The sequence below is a fragment of the Coturnix japonica genome, chromosome 3, assembly GCF_001577835.2.
Source record: "Coturnix japonica isolate 7356 chromosome 3, Coturnix japonica 2.1, whole genome shotgun sequence".
In the NCBI taxonomy this organism is placed as follows: domain Eukaryota; kingdom Metazoa; phylum Chordata; class Aves; order Galliformes; family Phasianidae; genus Coturnix; species Coturnix japonica.
In genome coordinates, this window is record NC_029518.1 from 29,734,067 (window position 1) to 29,742,247 (window position 8,181).

Sequence of the window (8,181 nt, forward strand, 5' to 3'; positions counted from 1 at the left end):
TACCTTCAGAAGACCTCAGGTGTGCAGAGATTTCCAGAGGAATACACAGAAATATGGATCTCCTTAACAAAAATAACATGCCTTTTTTCATCAGTTGAACACTTACGTGCTGTACAGATACTGCCAGAATTATAACAAAAAATGAGGAAAATGTTAAGCTGCCTGTGGGCTGCATCATGCAAGTTATGGTACCTTTGCACCTTAGTGATGCCTCACCCTACCAGTGACTTTTCCCTCCCTGACAAATGGTACTTACAAGCAGAATAAGAACTGAGCAGGGGCTGACTTGTTCCTGTAAGTCAGTGAGCACCTTTGCTTTTTTCAGTTACTTTCCCTTTTGACACCAAGAACCAAAGAACCAAATCATTTCAAGAACTGCCTTCCCACATAAGTGATACGTGTCTACATTCATTCCCAGAGGTCTCTTCTGTGAAAGTCACATTAGAAAGTGACTGTATGGTTAACATTAAAATAATGAATGAAGCACCTGATGCACTTTTACATTTGACAGTTTATGGTAGCAATACAAGACATTGGTAATAAAATAGCATGCCACTCTGAAGGAAATAATAACACATACTGCAGTGGAAAGCAGTCCTCAGAGAAGCTACTTTTCATCCTTGCTGTTAAAATCATCCCTGCCCTGGCTGGCAACACAGTGACTATCCTTTCCAAATGCTGTCAGTAGTATTTTACATCACCTAAGCTTTGTACACAACCAGCCAAATTTGTCTACAACCACAGCATCAAATTGCACATCAGAGGCATGCATATAAGCCTCCCCATCATCCTCATAGCAGCTCACAGCAACATGCATGAAGGAGCAAAGGGGATGTCTGCACCCCTGGTCAGCTAGAGGTTGTCAGCAGCACCAGAGGCAGGTTTACACTGGTGTTCCAGCTGTCTCTGTCCCAGACCTGGGGGTACAGTTTTGAAACATGCCCATACCTGAGTAGAAGATGCTCTACACCTCCCCCACAGTCAGGATCACTGAGTTCAGGTCCACTTCTGCTCTAAACTGCACAAAATTCTGAGGACATTAACTGCAATTACATACACAAAAGCAAGGTCATAAAAATATAGTGTACATTTAAATATATCTCAGCCTCATTGGCAACTGAAGTAATTGTCCTGGCAGAGGACAGTCCCTGCAGGCCATAGCTGGAGGACAGCCAGGTTGCCGCACTAAGGACAAAAGGATTGCAGGGGTTGAAATAGCATCAACAAACCTGAAAGAAAGTCTCTCTCTCTCAGGCTGCCCATAGACATGGTTGATGCCCCATCCCTGGAGACTTTCAAGGTGAGGCTAGATCAGGCCCTCAGCTAACTGATCTAGCTGTGGTGTCCCTGTTCATTTCAGGGGAGGTGGACTAGAGCCTTCAGAGGTCCCTTCCAACTCTAAGGATTCCATGATTTTTGTAATTTCTCCAATTACACATTTTACACTTCAGAGCAAAGTTAATATAATTCTGCTCATGCCAGAAATATGCCATTCTTTTTTTTTCTTTTTTTTTTTTTCTTACTATGTAAAATATAAAAAAAAAAATATTTGATTGATACTGGAATGAAGCACTGGAAATCAATTATTCAGTCCAGAAGTCACTGGTTTTATCTATACACTAAAACAAACAAACAAACAAAAAAATCTAGGGACAGATCATTATTTCAGCATTTATTTAAAAAGCAGCATTTTCCTAAAGGCAATAGTCTTAAAAAAAAATCACAGGAAGATCTGTAAATGTTTCAATGCCCCAAATGCTAAAACATTCACTCAGACCATAAGATTTTTAAAACTCATTGCAAGATTAATATTAACATAAGGTAGCACTAAAGAAAGTGTTCCACCATCATTTCATGTCAAGGCTGGCAGCTGTGCCAGGCTTTGCCTTTTAAACCCAGCTGTGTCTCCCCTGAACTGTCTTAATGTAAGTTCTGTTCAAAGATATATTAATCAGGCTGGTTCAACTGCTGGTACTTAATGTTTCCACTACATACTTTTTTATCTAGCCTTATAAACTTTGTATTGAGATATAAATTAAGACTTCAAGTGCTCCTATTTGCTTCTCCAACTCTTTGCCTCAGGCTCCCTTTAATTCTAAGCTGTCTGTTGAGCTATACAAATGATGCATGTGAAAATGCCATCAGCTTTGATATGATGTTTATTTCTTCCTGTTAATGAAAAGATTTCCATTTATTTTTTGCATGTTATGTTGGTCTAAAAAAAAATGCCATCTATGCATTGCTTTAAAGTTCACTATGATGAAATTGCCTTTTATTAAAAACAATATTTTTCTCTAGTCTCAAGATTGGCACTTGCATCCTCTAATTCTGACAGTTTACATTATTTCCCTGTATAATAGGATTGAAGCAGTGGAAGATTAACAGGCAGCAATCTAATTTAATGGTTGCAATTATAGTTGATGAAGGAATTTGTTAATCAGGAAAAAGACAACTGATGAATTCCTATTAGAAAAAAAAAAAAAGCAAAAAAAAGGGAAAAAAAATGAGATTTTTTTTTGTATCCACTTTTGTTCTAGAATCACATTTTAATATGGATATTCTGGCACAAAAATTACATCCTAAAGTACAGGGGCTGTGTCAGCCTGATGGCTCAGCCAATAGAAAATATTGAGGAGTTACTCAAACTTCTTCACTAACATCTGGTCAGTTAGTGATGAATGCATACTTAGATTACTACATCATCTGCTTCATCAGGCCTCATGCCTGAGCAGTGAATGTGATTCATGTGACCACTTTTCCACATCATTTTCCCCCTCAGTGTATATAGATATATATATCTATCTATATACACACAGCAAGAAGAGAGAACTGTACCTGAAAATAGTTGATCATTTTCTAAATGAACAGAAACTTCCATCTGCTAGATACTCTTGATACATAGTGTAGCATGTGGCCAGGAATGGCAGCCTCAGGGACCAGCCATCCTGCTGGTGCCTCAGTGAACCACTGCCTGGTAGACCAGCAGCCCCCAGCCTTGTGTGAGACAGCCACCTTTGTCACTCATGGCTGGGGCTGGGACTGAGGTGATTCTCAACTGTAAACCATTGCTGCATTAGATCAGTCCCCACTATACCAGGCCATTCTCATTGCATAGTGAGATATATTTACACAAAGTCAATCTGGCCAAAAAATTGCATTTCTTTCTCAGGGGAAATTTCAGTGAGTGACTGACATAAGAAAAAGAGAAACATATACTACACTCAAAATGAACAACTCACATAAATATTTGTTATAGAACTGCATATTTTTGAGAATTGATTTTCAGACTATAAAAACTTTTTTTTACCATGTGTTATGTATGCTCTGCTGCACACTTTCAGTGAAGTATAAATCTACAGACCTCTTTCACTGGTTAACAGCCCTCAGCCCTTGCAAGCAGGACAGGCGTCCCTGCTCAACACCTCTCCAAGCTTCCAGAGTATTGCTGCGTAGACTTTGAGTACCCCCAGTTGCCAGCCAGTGGACTGGAAGAAGGAGCAGTAACATGCAAGAAACACAAAAGCATCATAATCTCTTCCTACCAGCCATGCAGAGCAGTGAATCAGTAGGACTGCTGAAGAAAAGGGTTCCAGAAAGAGAAAATAGACCTAGAGCATTATAGTGGTAAAGAAATTGTTTGTTCCACCTTTCTTTAGCATCTTATCTTGGAAATAACACTGTCTCCAAGCAGCAGAGGCCTAAAGATCATAATTCGCTTTTACCATATCTTTGTGCCAGGACTGAAACTCTTTTCGGCAAAATCCAGGAAAAGTCTCATTAAGATGATCTTATCTTTCACAGGACATGAAAGTACTGCTGCCAACACTGAACAACTACTAGTTTTAGAAGTAAAGAGTAATCTGTGAGTCAAAATTTTGACTGTTTATCACTTGCTCTGCTACAAAAATGCTTCTGTCAAATGGTGAAGCTTAATAAGGATTTATGTTTCAAGTGACCAATCACCTATTGCAAACAGACAAGCTGCAGTGAAATGCTCACAGACTGAAGATTTTTATTCAGTGATTTAGTAATTATTTAATGAATAGTTTTGAATAGCAACTACCTTTATATGCTTCATGCTCGGTTCACAAAGAAACAAGCTAAATACACAAGATAATAAATTCATAACAAGTAACTCCTGCAACTCACGCATTACCTGTTTTAAAACTGGATCATATTACCATTTCATAGAAGGGAAGTAGTTGAATATAAACAAGGCTTCAGAAGCTGTGAGCCTGCATTAACAACAGTATCCAGCATTTTCTTCCAATTTGCAGCACTTCGATTCTCCCAGAAGAGAACTACAACCTAGGCCCAGTTTTCTGAAGTGGAACACTTTTGGAAACAAGTTATCTAATGAGCTAATTTCTGGGCCAGGAATGGGTGATGATTTCCAAAGAGGCATAGGAATAAATATACAATAAAGTAGAATCTAAGGTAACATTTCCTTTGGCCTTTGGGTTTTGAAATATCTACAGTCATTAGTCTCTTCACACAGATGAAACATGTATATATGATTTATTATCACCGATGGGGAATCCATTATCCTCCTACCTGTCCTACCCCTTTGAGGTTCTCTAACTTTGAAATTTCTCAAGTCTGTTTTGTGTGCTTGGCTCGCTAACTTCAGCATTTGCTTAACATATTTTTTCTGAGTTCAGATCTTAATTGCTAAAATCCATTCTTAGAGCAGTTCATGCCATGGATGCTTTGAGTTTGAAATATTTGTTGTACTTTCAGGACATCGCATTGAAAAGCAGACTTTGCAAATCCATTATAATGTAGTACCCATTTCCTCTATTCTCCTAGGAAGGCTGTCACATTCCATTCTATTGGGCTGGAAATGAATTTCTCAGTACTAATTTATTAGAAGTACTGATCTGTATTCATTCAAGAGACAGAATAAACAGTGAAAAAAAAAATCACTCATAAATGAATTTTTATATCACAAACAGGCAAGAAGCTGACATTTAAGAAAAGATGGGCTGTGCATATCTCATTTTTTTTTTTAGATGCAGGATATGTTTTTCTTAAAACTTCGCAAGATTAAGTTGAGATTGCTATCCTGTGAGCAATTTTGTGTTTAGGAATTCTTGATTTTTTATTTTTTTTTTTTAATAAGTAAAAGGACAAAAAAGATTCTTTTCTGGAAAAAGAAAAGGATAGCAAATTGATTGCAGAAGTCAAAACGTGCTTTTAAAAGCTTTCAGATACATAGAGGGGAAAAAAAATAAAAGGGCTGTAATGTGTTAGATGAAAGATAGTGGCACATCCTAATATGAATAATGACATGAAAAAAAGAAAGCAAAGAAATGGAAATGAAAGAAATGAACAGAGGATATAAATGTAAAGAGCCATTTGGAACTTTAAAATGAGCTCACTGGAAACAGAAATGGAAAAATCACTGGACTGGAACATTGAATGACAGGGATGGAAGACGAAAGTGTGGAGGAAACCCTCCCTCAGTGCACACACAATTGAAGTGGTTTCAGAAACACTTAAGCATGAGGATATTAGCTGGCTCAACTCAGAAATTATTTTGAGGTACTAAGGAGAACAGAAGAGATGATTATGAAATGGTTCAGCTTTGTGGATATTTAAAAGGTTTCCAGTACTGTAATACATGGAAGGAAAATCTACTGCTATTATGCTAAATAGATTTACATCTACTCAGTGCATAATAAGAGGAAATTTCTCAACAGCCAATGTGGATGGCAAGGAAAGGATCTTGGGGCAGGTACAAAAGCTTGTTAAGGAAGAACTGAGTATTTTACCAAGATGTTTGTCATGTGTTTAGACTAGAATAAAGAACTCCAAACATGTTTGAGGGACAGAAAGAGAAGGAGATGTAAAGGACAAAACAAACACAAAATGAAAAGAAAAAGGAAAAGAAAGCAGAGCTATATCCGAAATAGCTTGTTTGAGAAGCAGAATCTTTTCTACCTCAGTAGTTTCTGACTGAGTTGTTTCTGCTTTCTGTCTTAACCAGGTTCCACCAGGGATAAAGATTCATCTATAAAAGCTACACCTGGGTGGGGCATTTCCCCACTTGGTCTCCCCTTCCTCTGCTCACACTGTATGTTTAGATACCATTTCACTGGCAGAAATTTACTGAGTAAAACTAGTAAGGCTATACCTTAAAAGATATGTTATGTTTGCAGTTATAATTTCATGTAATTTAATCTGTAATTTCTTTTAACTTCCTATCCATATTCTAAAATTTCTAGGCATTATGTAAAACAATACTAATTTCACAAAGTGAGGAAATGAAGAGAGGGGCTACTTCAGGCACAGAGGACCTTGGATACCTACTTATGCACATGATGGGTCATAAAAGAGACAGAGCTGTGCATGCCTTAAGATGCCCAAACAAGACCCACAGCATGACATGAGCTGACATGATCTAGCTGGAATCCTGCTCCCACTGTGCCAGCTGCCATCCTTGGGCTAGAAGTGCTCTGAGAAAAACATGAGGTTCTGAAATAGCACTTTCTGACAGACTTCCTTAGGGAATTTTTTGATCATTTCATGAGAAAATGGAGAGTCCCTTTAGGAAGAACTGGGAAGTGAAGAAAGATTAATGATCTTCGCAATTCTGGGTATCTACAGGAGACATCTCTAAAATTACCTTGCCTTATCTTTAAATGCTGTGTTAGTAATGTTCACATCAGTAGAGATCAAAAGTAATTTCATTCCTAGACTTCATTACTGATGATCAGATGCAGCAGAAATGGCATCCCAGAAAAGAGAAAATGCACTGATGGCATCTGAGCACCAAGCCCTGTACCTCTTCTGCTACAGGTCACCTCACTATACTTGGTTCCACCTTCACCTTCCTCTGCTGACAATGGGACATGGGAACCATGGGACCTGCACCTCCTCCCTGTGGCAGGAACAAGTGTTTCCTATCTCCTTTCCTGGTGGTGGTCCTCTCTCCCAAAGCCCTGATCAGTACTGTGCTGAGACAGCCTCTGGAAAGGCCAGATGTCCAGGACAAATGAGGTCAGGTCATCTTGCCAAACACATGATATGAGAGTATTATCCTATCCACATAACAACCCTGTTACATCTCATTGAAGTTAACATTCCTGTGGTATCTTTTTTGTTAGTTTTGTTCAGGTAGTAAACATTAAGAAAAAATGAAGTGCTGTTGCTGATCACTGCCCAGGTTTAGTTTTCTTCTTTGTTTTGTGGATAGTTTGTGCTTGGAAGTTCCCTAATAATCTATTTATTTGCTATGAAAAATAAAATTGGGGGAGCTATCCAGTTGAATTAGTATATGTATGCAGGGTAAGATATAATTGTGAGCAAGGCACCAAAGAGCTTATCAGACTCTTTGGAATACCTTGTCGCTGTCAAACCCTGGAAGACCAGAGCGTGAGACAAAGAGCAAGCAGTGTCTGTTTGCTTCTCAGGGTGGACAGGAGGTCCCATCAATATGCATTGTTAATCCTGTTATCCTTAAAAAACCTTTCATTCTTTATCACTGCTGTTTGGGAGAAGCTGGGACCAATTAACTGATTAGAGGAACTCTTAGAGGAACAAGAATATATTGCTTGTAAGTGAATGGTAAATAAGATGTACATTGAACACAATAAAGACACAATATCCTGATGCTAGAAGAAACTAAGAGAACTCTCTGACTTGACTGAGCACCAACATATGTAGAGTTTAAATAATACAAGTGTATAATCATAATTACAGAGTAAATAGCCAGAGGGTATCTAAGAAAAGACTCACCAGTGCTGAGGCTTTGAGATGAATGCTCACCAACATTGAGGCTCACCACAAAAACTCCACAAAGAAACAATCTCCAAAAAGAAATGCTACCTTAGTGGTGGTCAGCCCTTAAATGGGATCTAGGAGAGGTGGTGTCAAGCTCCACCCCTTCCAGGAGCACAGCTGAATTACCTTCACCTGCGCTCCTGCAGCTGACTCATTGCTTGCCTCAGATTGTTAATCAGAGATTCAGGTTGTGATAACAGTTTCCCTTACACTATATCCAGTTAGTATGAACATTTTACAAGAACTGGCAGTCTCATACATTTCAGAAAATTTTCATTTTCTGTTTGTTTTCCCGGTTATCTTTTAAACTTTGCATTTTACTAAATAGAGTTTAAGTCATACCTTCAGGGCCCACCTGAAAACGCTAATGTTTAAAAATCTTAGATACTAACTTAG

At 38.4% G+C, this 8,181-nt stretch overlaps 1 long non-coding RNA gene across 2 annotated transcripts in view; it reads right to left on the reverse strand.

Moving 5' to 3' along the window:
• Positions 1-7,812, reverse strand: part of LOC107311356 — a 29,626-nt gene extending 21,814 nt beyond the window's left edge. For both annotated transcript variants that reach the window (XR_001554013.2, XR_004306746.1), the window contains exons 1-3: positions 7,741-7,812; positions 949-1,043; positions 4-62 (exon numbers count right to left, since the gene is read on the reverse strand). This is a non-coding gene — a long non-coding RNA (uncharacterized LOC107311356). The remainder of the gene's footprint in view (positions 1-3; positions 63-948; positions 1,044-7,740) is intronic.
• Positions 7,813-8,181: the final 369 nt, after the last annotated feature.